The 23,837-nt window shown below is 50.8% G+C and overlaps 1 protein-coding gene across 2 annotated transcripts in view; it reads right to left on the minus strand.

Moving 5' to 3' along the window:
- Positions 1-13,518, minus strand: part of TP53I11 (tumor protein p53 inducible protein 11) — a 26,411-nt gene extending 12,893 nt beyond the window's left edge. Inside the window, exon 1 of one of the 2 annotated variants that reach the window (XM_080396774.1) lies at positions 13,305-13,518. The gene's annotated coding sequence lies outside the window, so the exon portion shown is untranslated. The remainder of the gene's footprint in view (positions 1-13,304) is intronic. The other variant, XM_080396775.1, reaches the window with a different exon arrangement.
- Positions 13,519-23,837: the final 10,319 nt, after the last annotated feature.

Here is a 23,837-nt window from a genome sequence, read left to right on the forward strand (position 1 = left end):
CATAGCAACTGCTTTGGATGACCCCATACCTACAGTATGAGACAGTGAGAAAGACTGAGCTCAAACACACGGGCAGGGCAACAAGAGGCAGTGGATGCACAGGTCAGCACAGTCATACAAGAGCAAGATCAGCCAGAAAGGGAAAGGTAACCCTCCACATATAATTTTCAAGCAGACAGCCATGTCTTCCCTCTTCTTGTCCACAAGGCTCATTAACAAACTATCTCAGTGTCTCACAGCCTCACCTTACTGTAGCCCTGCACCTTCAGGACAGATGATACCCCCACTTTGAAAGTACAAGTAGATTAAGGACAGGACAGGATCCACAGACGTACTAAGTACCTTGGCACTTACAAACATTAGGCTGTTGCCCAGTCAAGTAGGATTTAAGACTCCCCCCTGCCCCCGAAGGCTCAGTCCGCTCACTTTTACATGCATAAAATTTCTTGGTAACCAACCTCAGACACTTCAAGACTCTGAAATCCCAAGGGATGAGGCAAATCCCGTGTCTAACTGAACACCACACCTGAGAGCCACCAAGCATCTTTGTGTGTCTTATCCAAACAGTCTAATAAAAGTTTCCCTAGGAAGCCCACGGTGGAGGAGATCCCAAGCCAGAACTCCCCATGTAACTACCAAGGTACAGCTACATTCATGCTGTATTTCAACAACTGCACATCCCAAACCCACAGTGATTGAACCAGTTCCCTGCCTAGATTTCTATCAAGAGCAGATATTTAGATGATTAGGACCCTCTCTGCCACCAGCCAGCCATGACAGTCCATCACTATCCCCATCTCACAGTGGATGTCTTCCATGTCAGCTGCAGCACACAGCTTTGCACACTCTGGGCTAGCAACGCATTTAAAACCAATAATGGAATAATTTGCATTTTTTTCTGGGAAGAATATAGGGCTACCCATGCCTTGCACAAGGAGTGTTAAGTTCTCTACCCTAAAGAAGAGAAACTCTCCCAAAGCAGTTTCTGCAGGTCAGAAATCCTCAGACACCTGCAGGGAATGAAACTTGATCAAGCCAAAAATAACCTGATGCTCAGGCAGTAAAAAGAATTAGCACTCAGCCACCACAGCAGCATAATGCAACTGCTGCTCCCACTCAGCCCAGCACAGTCTGTACACCTAAGCAACAGGGATACTTCAAATTTCTCACCTGTAACAAGCCAGGTACATAGGACTCCCTTCCCACATAAATACCAGCCGCACAAAAGGCTCTTTGCAACACCAGCAGGACACATCTCTTGCCAGAGGTTCATCCCCAACTCTGCCCCAGCCCTGATGCTTCCTTAAGCAGCTCTAACAGGCACAGGGACACTGCATCCCCCCTAGGGAAAATGTACAAACCTAAACAGTAGGTCTCCTGCTCCTACACATGATGAAAACACAAAGCAAAATCTTTAGGTCAAAGGGTATCTTCGATGAGTGCCTCCAAGATCCTCTTACAGACAAAACCCAAACGACCCGTGATGCACAAAAAGTCACCTCGGCACGTCCAAAGCTCACCCTGCGGGTTAGATGTGCCCCACGGCCACATGCGCTCCAACAGTGTTTGTGGGTGGTGCAGTGCTGCCCACGGCCACAGAACCTGTACCTACAGCAATCACCAAAGCAACCGATAGAGCCAGCATCGCCACTCAGCAGGGGACAATGAGCCTCTGCAGCCTGCCAGGGAGGTAAGAGTTAATTTGTGCTGCTTAGTCTGTTACCACAGCAGGCAGAAAAGGACATCCAAAGCTTGCACAGCCTTTCCTAAGCATCCTGAACTCTCCCCTCTGCCTGTGTTAGGGCTGCATCCCTGGGCATGCTCAGCCCCTGCACGCTCCTGCCCGCTGCTCTCCTGCAGCCCTGGCTCTCCACCTTCTGCTTGAAAGCTCCCCAAGGCCATAAAAATCACCCTGCCCCAAGAAGCACTGGTATTGGGGGCCAAGCTATAGCATCTGGGAGGTATGGCCCAGCTCAAGGATTTTATTGCCCAGAGGTTTCAAATTTCCTTCTGCAGAGACCACAGTCAAGTTTCTTTCCATGTCACAGGATGAGTTACATTGCAATCAAAACTCACAAAATGCTTGTTTTCCCCAGAATAAGATAAAAAAACCCTGTTGCTCTACTAGTTTCTCAACGGGGAGCTGTGATTAAACACAGCAACCACATTGCTGCCAGCCTGCTAACCATCACCTGCAACAATGCACCAACCCCTCCATGGTGAGCCAGGGCACCCAGGCTTCACCTCAGGGGAGCAATGCTTGTTTGCCCCTTGCAGCAGCTCGTAGGGCAGCTTGTGACACACTGAACATGCTCAGTTCCCAACATGGGGGACAAACAGACTTCCATGTTCTGTCCATCATACACATGCACGCCAAGCAAGTACAAGCTTGGCCACACTACCCTGTTTTCTCCAGCAGCCCATCCTTTGCTGCCAAGGAGTGTTTTGGCTGCAGATAAATCTGCTGCTTCAGTGGCTCCCATCTGTATTATTTACATAAGAGTCCATCCCCTTCATCATCATCCTCCCTGCTGCCGAGGCTCTCAGCCTGGCTGGCCACTGCAATCCATCACCTCAGAGCTGCCCTTGCTCTCCCTGATACCTCCAGCAACTGCATCCCAGCTCCACGCTGCAGCCACCACCCAGCCCCTCATGGTCACCATGGATGGCCGCCACCGAGCAGTTAAGTTTCCCATGGAGCTGGGAGGATGAAGAGAGAGGGAAATAATATGTATTGGGATTGGGTGCTGTTTTTCTTTAAGGGCATTAAAAAAGAATTCCTCTTTGATTTCCCAGCTGTCTTAGACAGGTGTTTGTGGGAGAGAGTCCCAGAAGCTTAGCGGTCCATCTGTCCTGCAGATTATTTCAACAGAGATGCATTAAAAGGAAAAATAAAACCCATATGCACACACACACACAAAACCACCAAAAAACAAGTAAATCAACCCTTGCTACTGGAAAAGAGCAGCCTTAAAAAGCCAGGAGAGCCCTTCAACCAAACAAGGCAATACAGGTCAGTTTTACAGAAAATCTGATGCAACTCTGTATTTCATCTCTGCCTTACACCTGAGACACGGCACAGGCTCAAAGCAACTCCATGGAAAGTAGCCGTGGGACCAAACACAGGCTGCTTACCCATGACACCGCTGAATACTGGAGCATCACAGTAAAACAGGGCTTCTTGGCACTTCTTCCCCAGACCATCTCAAACCTCCCCAGATTTTCTTTCCACTCTGCCCCCAAGCACCTGACACTTTCCTTTCACAAACCCTCCAGGAAGCCGATGACCTTTGTGGCCAGCAATCCTCCACCTCTGTCCCTTTCCAGAACTCAAAAGAAAATTGTAAGAAATTACAGTCTGGAAGGTTCAGCCCCCTCAGCCACACGCAAGCACACCCCTCTGTACACCGTCACCGAGATGGTGATTTCAAAGCCATTCTTGACAGATTCCCTTGCAAAAGAAGATGAACTACACGTCCAGCAACATTATTTCTCTATCTGCAGTCCAGAAACTTATCCAGCATAACGCAACTACTGCTATTTATAAACTAAGATGTCTACAACCATGAAACAGAAGATGAAGTGGGCTGTGCACCCCAAAACCAGGTTCCCAACCTGTTTCATGCAGGGATTTGCAGCCCCAGCCTGAGAACAGCTGCTCAGGACACCCTGACACCATCAGAAGGTTTTCTTCCATTTTTGTAGAAAACAAAGAGTTCCTCTTCTCCCACAGCCTGTCATGATACCACCAGATGTGCAGTCTACGCACACACAAAGCGGGGTGGGGGGGTGGGGGGGGTGGGGAAGGGCAGACGAATAAATTTGCATTAAGCAAGGAGATTGCCTTTTGGTCTAGCCAGGATATTTCCTGAGTCCCAGGCACGTAGGCACTCACAGGATTCACACCTCTCATTGTGCAAGCAGTAAAGTTTGCTTCTACGACACAGAAATCCTGTAAATCAGGCCTGATATGAAATGGCCCAGGTGACCATCAGTCAACAGCTGACTTGTCACCAACCCTATGTTATAGGCTATTTCCCATATCCAATGGTTATATCCCCATCCTGTAAAAGCATATTATTTATAGAAATATATATAGTTAATAATACAAAGTATATTAATAAATCAAGTATATACAAGATATATATATATATTTAAAAGATAGTTTGATTTGTGTGGAGTTGCTTAGGGTCCTGCTCCACAGTGATGATCTCTTTACACTGGTTAGTAAAGACAAACCAGGCTGCCAGACCAGAGAGTTTTGGCATTCACCTATATTTCAGTCTCAGGGGAGAGAGGAGCCACAGGGAGCAGCCGGTCCCAGACTCTCTGCTGGGAGATGTCAGAAGAGCCTTGGCTCCTGCTTCTAGGTTAACCATTTACTGCCCTAGAAACCAGTACTACCTTTCACAGAATCTTAGGATTGTTTGGGTCTTTGGGTCAGAAGGGACCTTAAAGATCATCTAGTTCCAACACCACCCCACCCCCCGCCTCTCCACCACGGGCAGGGACACCTTCCACTAGACCAGGTTGCTCAAAGCCCCATCCAGCCTGGCCTTGAACACCGCCAGGGATGGGGCACCCACAGCTGCTCTGGGCAGCCTGTGCCAGTACCTCAGCACCCTCACAGTCAAGAATTTCCTCCTTATATCTAATCTAAATCCACCCTCTTTCAGCTTAAAACCATTGCCCCTTGTCCTATTGCTACATGCCCTTGTAAAACATCCCTCTCCAGCTTTCTTGTTCTCCCCTTTAGATACTGGAAAGCTGCTGTAAGGTCTCCCTGAGGGCCCTTCTCTTCTCCAGGCTGAAGAATCCCAACTCTCTCAGCCTGTCTTCACAGGAGAGGGGATCCAGCCCTCTGGCTAACTTCACAGCCCTCCTCCGGACCCAATCCAACAGGTCCGTGTCCTCCTCATACTGGGGGCTCCGGAGATTAATTACAGCTCTCCCATCTCTCATCCCTGCACTACCAGCCTACAGACCACTCGGACCCATCACTGCCACTTGGGAACACATCCTCACATCCTCCCAAAAGATTTTGCCAATATTAAGCCCTGCTCATTTGCATGCAGTTACAGCTCCAGGTTTATCACTCCCTTATGGCTCCTAAGACTTGAAATAAGCACAGACATGCAGACAGGCTCTGGAAGCTGCTTAGCAAAAACACGATGGAGAAGGCCTCCCAACAACACACATACTACAACTACTTGGTAGCTTATCCCCAAGTGGCAAAAATCTCTGACACCTTAGTGGTTTCTATAGCAACAGGTTAATGCTACGAATGTTAGATGCAAAATTCCCCGTGCTGGGCAAACAGAAGCTAGGAGGACAGATTTAGAAGAGGGAAACTTCTAAATAGCTGCTGACAGGGCTAGCACAGGCTCTGCTAATTCACAAGGGGGTGGTGAAACAATGTAAAAGAAATTCCTAGCAACCAGCTAGTGGGGCAGCATGTGGTCCATGGAGACATGTCTAGGGATCACCAGCCCCCAGCATCCCCCAGAACAAGGAGGAGCCACAAATATCTCTCTCTCCTGAAACAAAGCACTTGGAAGTGAACCCAGCTGTTTTCAGGAACAGAATTACAGTCCAGCATACAGGGTAGGAAGCCTGAAAGAGTATAGGTTTGGTAGTGCTGCTGCCCCTCCATGCAACCAAGAAAGAGTCATTTAACCTCTCAGACCTCAGTTTTCCCAGTTGTCTTTGAAAATTAAACCTACTGCCCAAGTTCCCTTGGCTCATGCTCAGCAGGTATAACATTTCAGAGATCACTGCCCAGACACCATACCCCACCAGTGCCAGCTGCCTGCTTGTGATACAGCACGCTGCTGAGGAAGGCTACGGACTCCTGTGCAGCACTCTGTTCATTACACATGAAGTGTCAGCGGCAGGAATGCCCTTCCGAGACTGAGTAACAACCAGCTTAGCATGACATCAATTTTTTCCTGTCTTCATTCCTTGCTGGCAGGAGAAAGCACTGTGGAAACCTTGGGGTAAACCTCACATCAATACTGCTTTCACATACACCAGAAGCTCTCAGAAGATCCTCCTGGTCAGATTAAACCCATGCGTAAAACCAAAGCAGCCACAGATCAGTGCGGTGCTGTGCAGGGCAGGAAGGCAGAGGGGAGCCCACTGCACTACCACGAAGTGATCACTCTTGCCAGTGTGGTTGTCAAGTCAAACAGTCCTGAAGAACCCACAGGCTTTCCCCACAAATGCCACCCTCGCTCCCCTGGGAGCTCACACCAACCTGACTTTGCTTTTATTTGCTGCTGAGTCGGGGGAAAACACTCTGCATGCACGCGTGTGTGTGCACACATTTGTTTATGCATGAGCTGTCAACCCCTGAATTATGCACAGATCAACAAGGCTCTTTGAATTCCCCCACTGTGAAGTGTGTGACATTTAATCTCAGCTTTCCTTTTGGATTTCATAATGTGCATTATCAGCAATGGGTATTCAGCACACAAGTACCCTTTAGAAAGCTTTCATCAGAAAAGGGAAACAATAAAAAGACGACTGAAAAAGACAACGCCTCTGATGTGCCAGAGGTTCTCCAGCTTCCGCAAGAGGCCAGTGTATGTGTACTGTGAGGATCACACACAGTCTGTCCCCAGCCCAGATAAAAGCATTTCACAGGTGGAGAGAGTGGGGTTTGGAAGCATCAAATATAACATGATCCTGTCGCTCTCCTCACTCCCTCTTTTTGGCTCTCTGGGAAATAGGCAGGGTGAGCCATCCCCCAGAGGTGTCTATTTTAGGACAGGATGCATCATCTGCAATGGCTTACCTCTTTCCACAGACCACAGGAGGAACCTACGAGATGAGTGAGACTAGGTTTTTGATTGCTTTTATATGGACAGACAAGATATTCTTGATCCTTGCAGTCAGTTTTTCACTACCCAATCCTAGGCAAACACCACATCACTTTTGTCCATGTCACAGGATGGAGTCACACTTCGGGATTTAAAAAAAACTAGACAACAACCTGCAAGGAAAGGGGTTCCCTTCTCTTCTGCTGGGCACGGAGAAGCTACGTCCTAAGTAGCTCTTATCAGTCACAGCTAAAGAGAATGCACATCAGCCTAAGGAACTAAAGCAAGATTTCTCTTTTTATAGTAGAGGGGAGACAAAGGGGTGGACGCCAGCGTGTGACATCAATAGCCTTGGTGACAGGGGATATCTGAGAAAAACCAAGAGGCCCCACAGTCGAGGAGCTCTTTTCCCATCTCACCTGGCACATGTGAGAGAAGTCTTAGGAAAGAAAAGATAATGGTAGTACTGACTAGACCTTCTCTCTACCTTCGTTTGCCTCCTCTACTCGGGAACAAGGAGGCAATGGGGACATCCAGGAAGCCAAATGCTAGTGGCACCAGCACTGACAAATCAGGATTTCATGTAACCACGGAAAACGCAGTTGCCAGATGTCCCATCTCTACTATCAAGGGTTGTTTAAGCATCTTCTTTTGTTTCTACAATTTTAAGTCTCAGATACTTGGATACAACAAGCTTCAGTAACATCAGCATCACTTAACAGCAGCATGTGTGTACACACACACACATAGTGCTTCGCTGCTGTGTGTGTACATACACACACATCTCTATCAGCAAGGACACAGCACAGCCTCCTGCTTAGAAGAGCTCATGACATAGAAGCGTCAGGTTTTAGTCAACACTTTCCCTGTTACTTTACCTGTAATGTCATTCCCATGCAGCAGTGACTCTGGTGGAGGTTGCAGCCTGATCTTTTCTCCCCCATGTTCTTTGCAAGTGCCAAAGACAGACACTTGGTTTGCATGGTGATGTGGTGCAGGGAATAAATTGGCTGTAGGAGATAAGCTCAACTGCTTTATCCTTCCACCATCCATCAACCCTCAATGCATCCTACTTGTCCAGATATTTAAACAGTGGACATTTGACACAGTTCATGGAAGGGACTTGTTGAACTCATGATGTACAGTATCTGGGGTTTTGCCAGCAGACAAGGCAAGAACACATTCATACACCCCGATGAGCAAATGGTTGCACTGGGCAGGGCAATGGGGGACAAGGGTGGGAAGATGCACTATAGGTGCCTGCCTATAGCAGGTGCAGAAGCACACCAGATCTGTGGCCAGCACTTACAGAGTCTCCATCAGCAATGCTGGCACTGAAGACTGCTAAATTTTACTCTCACTTACCAATGAAAACAACCTCAGATGTTCTAAATTCTTCAACCCTGTTTGGTGTAGCCTTTGACTCCTGGCAGACTTTCCACTTTCTGTGAAGCAATCTTTGGGCGCTCTATTGCTATTAATCAGCTTCTACAGTAACTTTTCTATGTAGGCCACAGAGAAAACTTTGGTGAAAAGCCAGTACCACCCAGCTCCTCTGGACTCAGTATTATACTTCTTGAGTTTCCCTCTCCCCTCGGCAAGGATGCAGCTTGCATTTCTACCTCCTTGGAATACACTGAGCATTCACAATGAATGACAAACCAGGCAGCTAAAATCAAATGTCCAACAGAAGGATTCAGAAGGACTTCAACCTATGGATCTTCAAGACACCTTGTTTCCTAAGAGAACAGCCTGCTTCCTGGAACTCCTTTACTGCTGCCAATATGGCCACCCATTTCCACAACATCATCCTTCCTTAGGGCTCCATAGAGCGTGGCAGAGTGCCTGCACCCAGACTGTGCCCATGCCATTGCCCATGTATCCCTCACAGCTTTGCAGCAACACGGTACAGGAGACCAGCAAGGCTACTGCCTAGAGGGGTGTATGCCCTGCACAGCCAGGCAGGATGAGACAGACAGGAAAACTGAATTAAAGGCACCTTCTTGGCTGTAAGGAAGATGAATTAGGAAGAACAGCATGCACAGGCTGACCTTGGGAAACTGCCTGCTCTTTGTCACAGTCATTTGCATCTACAGCAGGCCGAGCTGTGAGCCCAAAAAGAGACTGCAGTGCCCAGCAAGGGCTGGAGTGATTTTAGGGCTGAGCAGTGGGATCCCTGAAATAACCTTTGTCAGCTGGAAAAGTCTTTCCGTGACCACAAACAACTGGATACCTGAGGTTTGCGTTTCACTCATAAGATGGCACTACTACAAAAGAGCACTTCTGCTGCCATCATGGGTTACTGAATGAACGCGTGCTCAGACAAAAACACCAGCTGAGTCACCCACAGAGTTTCCTGGTTGTGGGTTTTCTCTGTAGGTCTCTGGTTTGGCTGCTGACATGGCCTCAAACTGTTTACTTTCTCAACCCAGGCAGGGTAAGGCTAAAAACAAGAGAGCTGCAAGCCTTTGTGTGCTGCTCTGCCTGCACCTGCATTCCTCCTGCCCCTCTGCCAACCGGCAGTTGAAGTGCTGCCTGATTTTAATAAGAAAAGGACTGGTTTCCCTCCTGAACTCAGTGGCAGGCAGCTGCAAAGGGGACTACACACTAATCTCCCTAGAAAACACAGAATCCCTCCAGACAAATAATTAGGTTGCCGCTGGCCAGTATTATCTGACACTCCTTTGTGCACATCTCCCACTACATCAACTCATACTGCTAATATCACTCCCCATGAGACTGGACTACTGAATCACTGTTTGATTTGTTTCTAACTGCTTTTCTCCACATGCTCTCCTTGGAGCCTTTCACTTAAATTATCCCAATCCAATCCCTGACAAACACTTCTAGGAAGCTCTGCAACAACAGAGCCAGATACCAGTCCCTATGCTCAGGCTTCTGATTTTGGCCCCATAGGTTCAAGAAGTGAGCATACAGTTTCTGACGACCATCATCAGCAGAAGCCTCTCACCTTTAGCACTAAACCTAGTGACTATTGTTTTGATCATTTCTCTGTTTTGGCAGATCTCTCCTCCCTCCTCCCCACAGCCACAGTGGCGGTCAGGATAAATCTGGGCTAGAGCTTTCTTACAGACTGTGGCTTTGGACATCCTTTGGGTCTTTGACTTTCCCCTGCAAGATGAGCTGGGTAAGGGTCCAGCCAAGGTCTGGTATAAATGAGTCCGGGACAGTCTAGGCAAGGATTTCCCCATCAAAACTAATGCACAAATGTGCTCAGTCAGTTCCTGTTTTGCATACAGAGGGACAGAAAGAAGCATACAGATTTAGCTAACAGAACACATACACACACCAGGATGAAGGCGAGAAATGTACCTACACTGTGAAACCCAGAGCAAAAGTTTGCCGCCGGGGTTTTATCAGAGCCCTGGGAGGCAGGGCCGTAGGGCTCGCAGGCACTTCTGCGTGGCGGGTCATCCGGCAAGATCCTGCGCATCTCCCAGGCTCATTTTCTCCATCTGTTATCCAGGGGCAGCCACACTACACCAGCACCACAGATGGGCACTGAAACACACTGAGATACATTAACCCTTGCAGATGACACAGAGCTTCACAAACAGAAGGAAACCCAAGACAGCCAGAGGAATTTATCATTTTCCTTCATGTTGAAGCATCAGAATGTCTTTGCTTATAGCTGGATTTGTCTTTGCAAACATCTTTTTAGCATCCTGAGCAAGAAATCTTCAAACATGCAGTGAACTTGTGCTAGCCTGCGATCTCCAGGACAGAACCAAACCTGTATCTTCCAAGGGAAGGCAGGAAGCAATGTGAATGGGGAACACCTTGTCACTTCTTAAGTGTTGGTTTTCCTGGTCTGGAGAAAGTCTCGATGCATTTGGGGACCAGCAATGGGTCTTTTCCTCCCAGGACTTGTTTTCACGTTCCTACATCAAAAATACAAAACCCAGAATACCTCTTTCTATAAATAATGTCCCAATAGTGCCAAGGTCACCATGCTGTACCCCCTGGCGCCAGGCCAGAAGCAGAACATAAACAATTTCCACATCCTTCTGGTGTACGTGTGCTTCTTTTGCCTGTGCCAGGGGAAGGCTTGAAACCAAAACGTAGCACCAGGAAGACAGGCACCCCCACTTCACGGTGCCATTGGCCTCTTCTCATTTTTGCCAGCCCAGAAGAGCCTCCAGCTCCAGCCAGGTCAATGTGCAGCCTCCTGGCCAGCCCCGTGGCAAGGCAGCCCATCATGCCTGAAGCAGGGCTGTAACAGTACTTAACAGTTCTTGTTTGAAATTTGGGTACTTATTGGATGAGGACCAAGCACACGCGTAGCAAGGAACATTTCATGATCCAAACAGCTCAACGTGATGCTTGTAACCAGTATGTGGAACCATCCCACCCAGCCCCTACTATTAAACACTTTGACCTTCAGAGAGCTGCAGAACAAGCGAACACCAGCTGCAGACATACTCTGGGCATTCTGCACACTTCAGCACTCACTGCTCATTGAGAACAATAGAAAAACATTTATCTTTGGATCAGGCCCCAGCCTCTAAGCTGCTCCAAATGGACAGAAAACCTCAGGGCAGGGCATCTCTGTGGTTTATTCTCCCACAGATCAATGGCCACCCCAAGCCCTGCCTTGATGTGGGTCTCTGGAGATGTTCTTGTGCTCACATCGCTCTAAAATAAATCCTCACTACAGTCCCACAAACAGAAGAAATCAATTTCCCATGAGACTGTACAGCAGACATCACCTTTTCAGCCTCCTGGCTGGGACAAACCACCTACCCAGAGAACTCTCTTGACTTTGCTCTACACAGCAGACAGAGAACAAAAAAACACAGACGCATTCTAAAGCAACCAAGTCTCACTCTTTCCAGCTGCCATCAGTACCCAGCCCATCTCTACTAAGGGCGCCCCTGGCTCATGGTGTCCCTTGCAAATGGCTGTACACATATCAGGTGTATTTATGCAACGTAGCCAAGATATGGTTAGGGCTACTTGAGGTGCCCAGGCACCTTCATGCTGACTCTTAGGATCTTGTTTATTTTTGGTTTTCACCAAAACCTTTCTAAGAAGTCCTCCCGGGGGGACTCCCCGCATGAAGCATAATTATTATTTATTTGTTTAAAAAACACTTTCCTCTTCCATAGGCCCTGAGCATCATTATTCAGCAGGCTCTGCTTTAGTGCAAACAGAGTTACTGAGCAAGTTATTTATGCCAAGTCCAGAATAGCCAGTGTTCTTGCATACTCTGTAGTTTCTCATGGCTCAGCTGTACTGGTGGTAGCCCTAATGTCAACAAGGCTTTCGCTGCTGCTGGCATTTGTAACTCCTCCTCTGCAGGCAGAGGAGATTGATTAAATGGTACTTGTTTAATCACTTGCAGCTTGGGCTTTGCTGGCCCTGTCTCTCAGGCAGCTGCAAGAGAGACAGGGACATTGGTCAGGTAAGGGAAAGGCATGGTGGACTCCAACTCCAGGCAGTGCTAGGGCTGGGCAAGGAACAGTCACTGAGTAAGGTGCTGCTTCTTCCTCAGCCTAGTTTGCTCAGTCAGAGCTGTACTCACCTGGAAAGCCTAGACAAAGCAGTGCACCTGCTCAGCTGGGACAACTGACATCAGCGGACATCTAAGCATGCAGGGATGCGTGACTGCCTAGGCAGGGTATGCAGAGCCTGCTACAAGCTGCCTCACCTCTCCTCTCTCTGTGATGGCAGGGGCTCTGTCCCATCCCCTGGCTCCTTCCTCCAACGCAGCACTCTCATCCCATGCCCAGCCTAACCACCTCCCTGTCCCCCATGGCCAAGCCCTCCCTGCAGCCAGAGCTCCTCAGCACACCTTCAGGGCTGCATCCCATGGGAATGCAGCCATGCCAGCCTCCCTTGTTCCAACCCCAGGCACTGCTTAGCCATGAAGCCTGACCTCCCGGCGCACGCAATGGTCAGGACACAGCCTCCCCTTTCAGACACCTGAGGCACACATTGAGGGACCGTGGTCCTCCTGTGGCTCTTCCCGAGCAAGCAGAAAAGGATGGGCACTTTCAGGAAAGAAGCTACACGGGACCCCAGCCCTTGACTGGAGGAACAGCCTGAAGAAAGCCCTCGCCATCCCAGCCCAGGGACCCACCTGCACATCACCTCGCATGGCGACACGGCTACTGTGCCGTCCCGTGTGTCGTCGTCGTCCCCCCCCCGCCTCCAGGTAACCTGCCACTCTCCCACCAGGATGCTCCACCACCTCCTCTTCCACCCATCCCTCCCGGACGGGACGGAGACGCTCCCACGGCAGCCGTGCGCAGCCAGCACAGGGGCTGCCCTCTCCCCTGCCGCCCTGCCCGTCCGTCCGTCCGTCCGCCCGCCCCCCACCCGCGCTGAGGCCGGGGAGCCCCCCCCCGAGGGGACGCCCGGGGGGCCGGCGGCCGCAACGGGCTCCCGCGAAGCGCAGCCCGGCCCGGGTCCCGGCGGGGAAAGCGGCGGCGCGGCGGGAGGGACGCGCACGGTACTCACCGCCCTAGCGCACGTCCCGCCGGCGCCGGGGGCGGGTCCCGAGGGCTCGGCGCGGCTGCCCCATCGGCACGGCACGGCACGGCACGGCACGGCTCGGCTCTCCGGGGGGGCGGCGGGGGCGGCCGGCCGGCGCCGCGCAGCCCTCAGCGGCCAGACTGAGCCCGGCCCCCGCGCCGCGCCGCCTTTACCGCGCCCGCCCGGGCCGGCCCACCGCGGGCGGGGCCCGCCGCCGCCACCGCCCGCCCGACGGGGCGGCCCCAGCCCCGGCTCCGCGGCACCGCGCCGGCCGGGCGCCTCGGGGAGCGGCGGCCGCCCACCCGCCGGCCGGGGCGCTGCGGGGTCCCTGCGCGGGGTCCCTGTGCGCCACGCGCGGTCGCCCCGTGGTTTATACGCAGCTGCCGCGTGGGCCGCGCGTGGCCGCGGCTCGGCGCGTGAGAACAAAGAGGGCGGCCGGGGCCCGGCTCCTGGCAGCGGCGGGGGGGCGGGGGCAGCCGTGGAGATGAAGCGGTGACGGGGAGCAACGGCCCTTTGGGGAGCTGCGGGGGGCTCACGGCGGCGGGGGCCGGGCGGCGGGGCGAAGCGGGGGGGCGGCGGCCAGGCTGCCCCACTCCCGCTCTGCAGCACGGCTGGGGCCGCGGCCGTGGGCGCTCTGGCGTGGGCGCGTCGTTTCGAGGGCTGTAGTCAAATTCCCTGTAAAAGGCAGAAAAGAATAAACGTGGGCGCGGGGGAACACGCGTATTTTTTGCAAGTGAGTTGGTGCACGGGAAGGGCCTGGCCCCGCTGCTGCACAGAGAGCTGCAGGACCAGCTCCCCCCAGTCTCTGCCAGAGCCTGCCAGGAGCGGGGCTCGCATCCCTCGGTCCCTCTGGAGGGATGCTCGGAGAGAAGAATGGGCGTACTGGCATCTTAATGTTGCCATTAGCTCATTAGCTCGGACTCTCAGATGAGGCTGGAATGAAAGAGTGTGACAACGTGGTAGATGGCAAACATCAAGGGGCGATCTGGACGTGGAGGGGTGGCAGCAGAGCAGGGGGCTGCTCCATCCTGATGCCACTCCTTGGTTTTCCAAGTGAGGTTTCTGGTATGTTTGTTTGACCCAGCTCATTTCACTGACCCGGTTCAGAGGTTGGGGGCAAGGGACAGGGAGAGAGAAGCAAAGACAGGTGGGCTGGGGTGGGAACCTTTGAACTCGCTTTAACCCCATGGACAAACCCTAATGGGGAACAGCATCCTGAAACTTCCAGTGGCATGAGGTCACTGGAAACACAAGGGTGTCCTTTCAGAAACTGAAGCCTCATCTACTGGGAACTGGGCTGAAATCTCTTATTTCACAGAGGCCAAGTAATGAATCTTTGGGAAACAACATTTCTTCAGAGGGAACATCTGACATTTCAATAGCTGGTTTTGCTGCATAACAAGGGGGGAAAAAAGCTGAAGATCTTATATTTTAACAAAAGAATCAAAATTCCAAAACAAATCCAGTCCTGACTTGGAGCTAGTGAAACATTTTGCTGTGATAAAGTTCAGAATTTTCAGTGTGATTGTGCCAGAATATGTAAAAGAGATGAAATATTATATGTACTCCATCTGGGCTTTGTAGCATTGAAATATGATAATATAATACGAAAGCACACAGAGCAAAATGAGAAGGCAAAACTGAAACAATCATGTTTTACATTATTGAGATGAAATAACTATGATATTGTCAAACAAGGGAAGTCAAAATATGTCATGCTGGCTTTCTTGAAGATAAATTTGCATTCAAGGAGATGTCTTGAAATGGTTTCAAAGAAGTAATGAGCAGACAGTTTGCCGAGGATAGCTCAGGCTGCTGCATCGGGGTAAGGTGTTTCAGAAGTACTTAATGTCATTTTTCAAAAGTGATTCAAACATTTGTGTCATCCCACGTCACAAGGAGCTCCAGGGTTATCTCTGGCACATATAAACATGCTTTTGAAAATATTATCCTTGGACAAGATGTTAATTCATAAATGAGAGCCAGAGGCCTTCTGCAGCAACTGCTTTATTTGAGACTGCCCAGATCTCCCACCTACCCACCTTTTCCTCATTCAGAGGCCTGGGAAGAGCCTTTGTCCTCCCTGCCAGGTATTTCAACAACAGGACAGCTGCCACAAATCGTGCTCTCAGCCCTGCCCCTCTCTCTGATGCTGTATCATCAGGGCGGATCGTCACTGCATTAGTCCTGGTCTGTGCAACTGCGGTTTGATAAGTAACCTCGGGCTTTCATGTGCATTCCTCCCTGGCTCCCCAAGCAGCAGGCGGATGGCTGGATGCAGGCAGCATCCCTCCTGTGATTCCTTGCAGGCAGGCATGGGGTGTGACACAGCTCGCAGGAGCAACTTGTGAGAAGACATACAAAAGGCAGCGGCTGGTTTGCAAGAGGCTCTCACCTGTGCAGCGTGGCAACCTTACACAGGTTCAATCTTCATTTTCCTTCACAGCAGCTTGAGTATGTGTGCAATCAAATGGCAGCGTAGTACTGCAAGCCCGAGGAAATTACAGTCACCAGCTCACTGTCCCCCAGGAGCTTAGGCTAAGCAGTTGGTGGAGAAGGAAGGATGAAAATTGAACTCTGAGCTGTGGGCCTGGGGGAAAGACCAGGACAGAGATCTTGCAAACAAGGGCAGGGAGTTGGGGAGCAAGGAGAGGGTTGCATTCACCACTGGTACCTATATGAGCTGGCTGGAGCCTGGTGCTTGGATGAGAGGGAAAAGGGAAAGGAAAAATGTGGGAACTCTCTCTAAGGAATGTCCCACACTTGCGGGAGAGTCCATGGAGAGAGGCAGTGGCTTGCAGAGAGCAGGATGTGGGCTCTGAGGTCCCTGGGCAGTGGCAGGGAAAGGAGAGGGTGGCCCAGGCTGCCTCCCAAGCTGTGCTCATGAATATCTGATGGAGGAGCATCTGCAAAGGAGAAGGGTCTCCAGCTCACCCCTCATCAGGGAGAAAGCCTTTTGTGTAGTGTGTAGAGCCTCAGACCAAAGGCACAGCAGAGCCCTGTTTGTGCAGTCCTGGGCTGGCGAAACACCAGCCTGCCTCCTGCATCTTCAAATAGGACAGCCCGATAAACATGATGCCTCTGAAATGTGCTAAGGCAAATACATCGGTAGGATTTGTTATGTGCAGTGTTGAACACATTAAAATACATGCTGAGAGGAAGCAGCATGCAAACCTAGAGCACAGGTACCCAGTTCTGTTAGACTGTGTGCAGAGCAAGCCCCTGGGATGCTGACAGGGAGGATTTGGCTCTTGCCCGTCTTGCTGTCTTCATTTCTCTCCAAGGCCGGTTGGAAACATGGAGGGGGCAAGTAAAGCCCATGGGTGGCTCTACCTCCTGCTCTGCCCTGGTGGGCTGACCACTTGTGTCATCTTCTCATTGAGAGCCATGTCTGGTAATACCCATGAGGGGTATGAGTGGGTGCACCCTGCCTGTGAGAAACCCGGGGCAATGTATGGAGAGGCGATAAAGAGAGAGCAGGGTGCTGTGAGGGGCCGGTGCTGGCAGCGAGATGTGCTGCTTCCTCAGATGCCCCCTCCCGCGGTCTGGGAGGTGAAGGTGGTCTCTGCCCGAGGGGCTGGAGGCTGCTGCCACCCTAAAGCAAGCTGTCTCCCTGTGTAGCACCCAGTGAGTGCAGAGCTGCTTTATTCAGTTATGTTAGCGATACACTGGGTGGAAGGACAAACTCGTTTTGTGTAAGGGGCTCGGGGAGGGCAGCGCGTCCTTCTCAGCCCAGGGAAGTGAGGCAGCTAGCTTGCATGCAGCAGGCAACTGCTTGCAACAGCGAAGTGGCAGAAATAATCAATACTCTGTAATGAGTCTGTTTTTTTATTAGCACCTCTCACAGCTCTGGTCATCTGTCCCCTTGTGTCCCCAGGGTGGGACCGCAGCCCTGCAGGTCCTGCGAGACAACATGTACCATTTGGGCTAGGATGGTTTCTCATGGTGGGACATAATTCAGCCCCCAGGGTGGGGCTGGAAGGTAAAGACAATGATGGGGATGCCATCTTCACTGGGAACAAGACCCAAGCTGCTTTAACAGCAAGGTAGCCTTTTTGTCTGGGAAGGGAAGCATGGAGATCCAGTACGGGGTCTGTCTCCCCAGGCTGCTCTCTTCTGAGGGTGCTGCATAAGCAGATGGACAGACGGTGCAGGAGAAAAAACTGTTGAGAAAATTCTGTTTTCTGATCTGTGAAAAACGGTGAGGCCTAGAAAGAAGAAAAAGTAGGTACCAGATTGGCACAAACTTTCTGTTCTTTTTTCAAGGAAATCTCAAAAACTGCTGTTTCAGGTCAAGGCATTTTGATTCAGGGCATGCAAAGTGTTGCATTTGAACCTCTGTCTCTGAAATAATTTTGTGTGTACCAAATTAAGCAGAAAAATGAAGTGCCATTAGAATAAAAACTTTTTAAAAAATATCTTCAAATTTTACCTGAAACAGCATAAGACATGCTCAATGTTTTTGCTGAAATGGCAGTTTTTGGGGGGTGGGTGGAACCCACAAAAACCACAAAAAATTAAAGTCAACAAGCTATTCCCAGTATGTCATCTGAAGGAGTTGGAAGGAGTCTGTGTGCAGCCAGGTATCAATGAAAGGGGCTCCAGCACCTGCATGAGGCTCCTACAGGATCTTTGTTGTCTCAGCAGGATGGGCACAAACACCATCCCTGTAAAAGGAGGTCACATCAGGACAGAGCAGTCATTTTTTCCCTCTTTTTCTTGCCCCTCTGCAGCCTCCCACACCCTTCTGGATTTTCACCCTTGTCTTCAAAATTCTGCAATGTTTTTTTGCTGTTACCCTATAGCTGCTTTTCCCTCTTACTTACCCCATTGGTTCTGAGCCTCTCTGAGTATCTATAAGTGTCCTCTTTTCAGTCCTTCTGACTGAAGTATGCGATTGTATTCTTGTCCCTGTAGCATGTTGAGATAGTGGCTGACTTCAGTTTTCACCCTTTAGATTGTCATTTTCTCACACTAGGAAATATTTCCTAGTGTTTCCTTTGAAAAAAGCTACAGAAAATGCACTGAGTGGTACATCTGCAAGGTGTAAGGTCAGAGGGGATGATTAGACTCTGTCATCCAAACTCCTCTATCTACGACAGCTTCTTGAATTTCATCTAGTTAGAGCTGTATTGAGTGTGACAACTTGTACTTCTCCTTCACTGCAGCATACTTCCCAGGAAGGTGGTCAGGACTAGCTTTTACTGTAAAGCTGCTTTGAGAGGTTACCTTCCTGAATGCTGATGGCCTCCCGTCAACCCACAGTGAAAAACCAAAGCAGTTTGACCCTGTGTCTCAACCTGGTGGCATGGGTGATCAAGTGCCTCTCCCATTCCAGAAACATGTTGTGATATTTAATCAGCCTCATGGAAAAAAATGTGTCTAATTTCTCATTGGAATTTTCTTGGTACCCATCTCTGGCCAGTAGTGTGCCCCGTACTGCTGGCTTAAAGGACACAGCATGTCTGGAAGCAAGGGGGGACATGCTCTTCTCAGTGGTGCTGGGCTTGCAGTGATGGAGCAAATGTGTGGAACAGTTGTGTTAGATGAGGTATATTTTGAAGCTGTGGCACCACAATGTTTTTCCACATGTGTTTTCTTCCTCCTGGGCATCTGTTTTTGGCACTGGGCAAGTTTCTTCCTTAGTTCTAGAAGTAGCAGCTTTGTGGCTTCTGTATCTAAAGGTCCTATGTTCAGTCTTCACAGGGGGCTACTCTGGGAGCAAGTGTATAATATTATATCGCCTGCTGATAAATGAGACACCACAGGACTGCTTCCTGGATTAACACTTAGCCTGTCTCTCGAGTAAGTTACTTCCCAAGCCCTCCTTGGTGCTCAGCAAACACTGAGCAACCTGATTCCCCACAAGGAAAATGAACAAGCTGTATATAGGACACGAGAGAAGTGTAAATCTGAATGGAAAAGTATTTTCTGAGAGTTGACTGTCAAAGTGCGGCAATGTTAAGAGGCAGCCGGTATTATCCCAGCAGGGTCTGTTGCCTGCTGGCGTTCCCAGGTGCTGTGCTGTTGACAGCAGCATGGTGATTATACCTGGGATTAGATTTCCACACAACTGTCATAAATGGTCCATGATTATACCTTGCACTGTGCTCCTGCTTCCCTGCGCTGGCAGGCAGGGTGGGCAGCGGGCTGTGCTGGCAGGGGGCCATGGCTCCTGCCCTGTGGTTCCTGTGGCTCCAGGGCCCCACACCTCTCCCACGGCTGGAAACTACAATGGCTTTAACCCTGGGATGGCAGCTGGTGCAAAACAGGAGAGAAGGCAGTGGCCATCCTCTTGCCCCAGCAGGAGAGAGGCAGCAGGGAGATATGCAAGTGACGCCCAGGGGGACCACCACAGCCCCTCTGACAGGTTCAGCACCTGCTGTGGCATTTCCATAGGGAAAGCAAAACTGATGGAGAGCTGTCTGCAGGAAAAGAGCTGCCTGTGCTTTGATTTGCAGGTACAGGCAGAGACAGGTGGCACAGGCAGGCTGCCCGTCCTCTGGTACCCAAGAGGAGCACATCTTTACCCACCAGTGAGGAGTCTCCCAGACAAAACCATGGAGAGAGCACTGGGAAAGGGGAAAAGGGCTGTGGAGAGCAGTGCCACAAAGATGTCAGAGCTAATGGGGCAAGGTAGAATTTCCCATAAACCCAGGCACCACGCTGGGATCTGGTAATGCTCTTGCCCATCTGGAAGGCTGTGAGTGACGCTGAGGGGCTACAACAATAGGCGCTATAGAAGCAAATGAATAACATAGTGAAACAGGAACAGAGCTCCCTCCCAGCCCAGTCCTCTTTGATTTGAGCTGGGAAATTAATTAATAAGCCTTGCTTGGAGCCCTCATTTCTAAGGGCAGCTGTGCTGGGTGCTCTGGGCACAGCCACGGAGTCCCTCCGCTGCAGAGCAGCTGTGCTGCCACCACGGCGAAACCAGGAGCAAGGGCCTTCCCTCTCTGCCCTGACCACCCAGCCACCTCCCAGCCTTGCTGCTGGGGATTCTGGAGGGGAAGGAAAGCTGAGGTGCCAGCTCAGTGGAGGCGTTCCCAAGCCGCAGTGGTAGGGAGGTGCTACCAGGCAGCTGGTAGCCATGTGCCCGAGCTGCACCCCATGCCAGCCCCAGTGCTCCCCACACCTCTGCCCTGGGCAGCCCAGCTAGTGCCCCTGATGCTCAGATACTACCCCTCCCTTTTCTATGCTAACATAAGCCAATTTGGTTAATGATTACCAAGTGCTTTGGGAAGGACAGGTAGGTGAGCAATGCCAGATGTTGGGGTAGGCATCACAGTGGTTTTACATTGCCAAATACGAGGCTGTGTAAGTTTTTCCCTTCTAACACCTTGCTTCAGGTTGTTCATTACTTTTCTCACCTTATGGGCTGTGATTTCCTGAGCTTGATCTCCAACAGAAAGTGAGATGCTTCTCCTTTGTGTTAATCGATTTCCTCTGCTGAAGTTTTGAAAAAGGGGAGAAAGGAAAGACATGACTTCTGCCTTCTGAAAAGGATGCTGGCTGTCTCTTGTCACAAAGCAGGGAGGCAAACGGCTGTTGGGGCCCCTCGAGAGCCAGGTTTTGGGGCTGGCACGTACCTCATACACGTGCTCCCCACAGCCTGACAACTGTTAAGCAGCAATTTACTTTTTAAGCTGCAAGGTAAAGACTTCAGAGCTTGTCAGTACAAGGCTGAGAATGAAAGACTGCAAGAAAACTGAACCAAATGCCACTGCAGACCACAGGTGTCTTAACAAGGTGTATCTCATTTCCCCAGGGTTCTCTGCCTAAAACACATGCAGCATATGCCAGACCAGGTCCTGATAACCCACTCTGCATTGGGAACCCCATTACAGCCACCCTGTAATACTAGATGGCCCCTTTCTGGATCAGCTGCTGGATATAATAGTTTTCATCCTTTTGTTAAAGAGTAGGTGCATCCCCAGCATCCAAACTTAGTGTGTGTCTCATCACTGAATAGCCCTGGGGTGCTGGTGGCTGGGGAAGGGGCTTTGTGCCTCTCATTAGGGCTGACAAGGACAGAGGGAGAAATCTACGTGGGCAGGAGGGGGATCTGCTCAAACCACAGCTCACCGGTCAGAGAAGCTGTGATCCCCAGGGTGGCCTTCCAGAGAGGAGGGAGGCAAACCACCGTGGTGGAGCCTCGCAGCAGGATTTCCCCCTGCGACCTTAAATGACTGCACACAGCATTTATAGTGCTGCCCGCTGTTCTCTGCATGCATGACGGGGTCTTTGTAATTAATTTATATGAAATGCACAGCCAACCGTACTTACACAGCGTACTACGGATTAAATTTAACATCAAAGAGCAATAGTGAACGTTTCTTGGCATATATAGGCCACCTAGTTTAACATTTCAGCCACCTCTGTAGTTAACTGCTTTGGCCCCTGGATGAAGCCAGGCAGCTGCCAACAGCTGGAAGGATCCAGCTGGGCAGGAAGAGCATCCACTGCAGAGCTCTTTGCCTATGTCATGCTTTTAGAGCCACGGCCACTCAGGACAGCTGCCAGCAACATTTAAAGCATGACAGTGAAGGTGAATATTCAAAGCAGGACCCTCCCCAGAGCTGAGGTTGGTGGTTTGCTGCAGGTGCAGCTTCCCTAGTCAACAGCCAGGCCCTTCTCAGAGGTGCTTGTTTCGCCGGCTGTGATCTCTGACACAGCAGCGCTGCTGCCCAGCAAAGCAGCTCCTGTGCTCTTGTTGGTGAGGCAAGGTGGAGCATCGCTGTCTGCTTCTAGTTGTTCCCAGTTTGCCTGTCAGTGCAGCCAAAGCGGGGCTTGAAGACCCAGAGCATGCCCACCTTGTCTCTTCAGCTTGAAAGCCCAAATTCAGGACTTCCCACTGGTGGTGCTTTGGTTTTAGTGGGGTCCCCTTCCAGTCCTTCTTGCAGCCTCCAGTGTGGTTGCTACTCCATCACTGCTACTGCAGCAGCATCTCAGAGGAGCAGCCCCTGCCAGCAGTGGGTGTCCCCTCCTCAGCCAGTGTGGTCAGCATGCACCCCCTGGGAGAAACGCAGCCCATGAGCAGAGCCACTCCTGGCCCACAGCCATTTGCTCTGGGCTGCCTAGCTCCCCTCTCTCAGGCACTTGCTGCCACCACCTCCATGAGCAGTCACACTCCCAGATGAAACCAGGATGCACACATACACCAGTGACAGATTTCTTCCTCATGGTAATGGTTTATTTGACAGAAACACAAAAAATTCATAAACAGTGAACCAAACCCAGGGCTTCTTTAGCAACTGCACAGTGGGAAAGGGACCAGCTTTGCTCACTGGAAGACAAGATTTATATCAAAAAATAAATTGCCCTTCAGTGTCCCTTGGTGGCTGGGGTGCACTGGAGCATGTCCCTGCAAGAAAAATGGTGCTTGTGAGGAACATGCTGTGACAGGCTGTCCAGCAGCTGCCCATGGTACCAGCAGGAGAGATGCTTTCAGGGAAAACAGGACAAGTTACCAGGAAATACCCTGACCCAACTTTCCTGCTTCTGCCCCTGCACCCCAACATGTCCTGCTGGGTCAGTGTGAGCTGGGCAGTGAGGAGCCGCAGGTGCCTGTGGGACCCTGTCCAGAAGGAGTCTCTGATGCTGGAGGAACCAAAAGAAGGGAAAGGCACTTTATAAGGAAACTGGGAGTTAGTGGGTGGCTGTTCAGGGTCAGCAGAGTCCATCCAAAGCTGGTCTCGTGCAGCACCAACCCGCACCTGACAGTGCAGGGTATGCGATGGGGCCACAGCCTGACAGTGTTCAACCAGCCCCTTGTGAGCGAGAGCTGTAACCTGTTGCCCGCAGCCAGATGTTGGGGTTTGCAGGGTCTCATGCCTCTGCTTTCCATCAGGTGGAGGTCAAGCAGTGCCGGCTGAGGCTTGCCAGCTCCTTTCCCTGCCAACTGGGAGTGTCTGACACTACTGCAGCTCATATTGTAGCTGTAGCATTTGCCTTGCAAATGGTGGGTAAATGGCATGAGCTTAGTCAGTGTAAACAAGGGAAAGTGGAAAAGAGAGACAAAATGTTTATGCGGGTTTGCCCTGGTGACAGAGCAGGGATAAAACCAAATTCCTTAATCCTTTGTTGATGGGGTTAGCATTGGATGAGAGGTTGGGTTGGTGCTCAGTCACTTGCTCATTGTTCAGTCACTTCTGCCTCTTTCACTGCCAGCATGGATGGATGCTTTTTTTCTGTCACCAAGAGGTTGCTGCTGGCCCACCATCTGCCCTGGCCATGGGGCATCCTGCCTGACCTGTTGGACATTGCTGCAATTAGCCAAGAGCACTTGGCAGCTCATGGCTGGATCCTGAGGACACCTTTCCCTTGGAGAGCAGGGCCCTGGTGGCCACCTAGCGAGACGAAATGTTCCACTGCCTGCCAGCTATATAAATATAATGCTTGGCACCTTTACATATATACTTTTAATGCCATGAATGCCTTTGCCAACTCTCATATTTTCCAGCATGCTGAGTTCTGTTCTCAGTATCTATTTTGCCAATCTTCTAAACATGTTTTCAG

This window comes from Falco punctatus (assembly GCF_963210335.1).
Source record: "Falco punctatus genome assembly, chromosome: 7".
NCBI lineage: Eukaryota > Metazoa > Chordata > Aves > Falconiformes > Falconidae > Falco > Falco punctatus.